Here is a 984-nt window from a genome sequence, read left to right on the forward strand (position 1 = left end):
CAGCGTTTATTGCCTACAGACTAAGTACCAGACCTGATCTAGTTCCTTGCACATAGCTTAGTTATAAAGCACTATTGTGTAACGAAAGAACATCATGGGTCAGGAAGGCCCAGGTCAGGGCACCCGCTTTGCAGCTCTGAGCTGTGTGACTCTGGGCAACTGACTTAGAGTCAGACACTCAGTTTCTCAACAGTGAAATGAGGATAAATAATCCTACCTTGTAGCAATATTTATGTAATGTACTTACCATACTGCCCAGCAGAGTAGGCACAGAATGAACATTACAGACATTTAGAGAAGTAAATATTGGATACACAATGCCTACCTTTGTGTCAGTTACTAGAATTCTTTTCTGCGCTTTCATGGGCACATCTGTCTCCCTACCATCCTACTGACAAAGGTTTTCTTCAATTACATTAATATCTTCCCACTATGGAAAAGTTAACTTTTGTAGGTATGAGAGCTGGTCTGTTCCTTTAAAGTGATTTTCCATATTTCTGCTTCTCTATGTGTTTGTCATAGTTTGGATCTCCTAAATAAATCTTAAATTTTAATGTTCAAGTCAATAAGACATCTCCCTACAGTGTACCATTTTGGACTACAGCTTACAAACTGATATTATAATATGAGGAACTGTATCATATGGCCCTTAGCCTCAAGACCTTACAACTTGTTTAGGGTATGAACCCTTGAATGAAAAAAACAATCAGTAGTGATTTATATCTTCAGAAATAGCCTGTAAACAATGAGTTATTACAAGGAAACTCATCGCAGTGTTACTTACATTAGAAAAATTTAGAAATAACCAATACTTGAATTTTTAAACTATAATGAATTCCTTTGCAGGTATTTAAATTTATATTTTCAGAAATATTTAATAACTTTCTGAGGGAAATCCACTTAGAGAATAAAAGTAAAGAGCTCAAATTCAAAGTAGAAAGTCATTATCTGATACTACTTTGGCAGAAAATGCTACGGATATTG

This window comes from Dasypus novemcinctus, chromosome 15, assembly GCF_030445035.2.
Source record: "Dasypus novemcinctus isolate mDasNov1 chromosome 15, mDasNov1.1.hap2, whole genome shotgun sequence".
Taxonomy (NCBI): domain Eukaryota; kingdom Metazoa; phylum Chordata; class Mammalia; order Cingulata; family Dasypodidae; genus Dasypus; species Dasypus novemcinctus.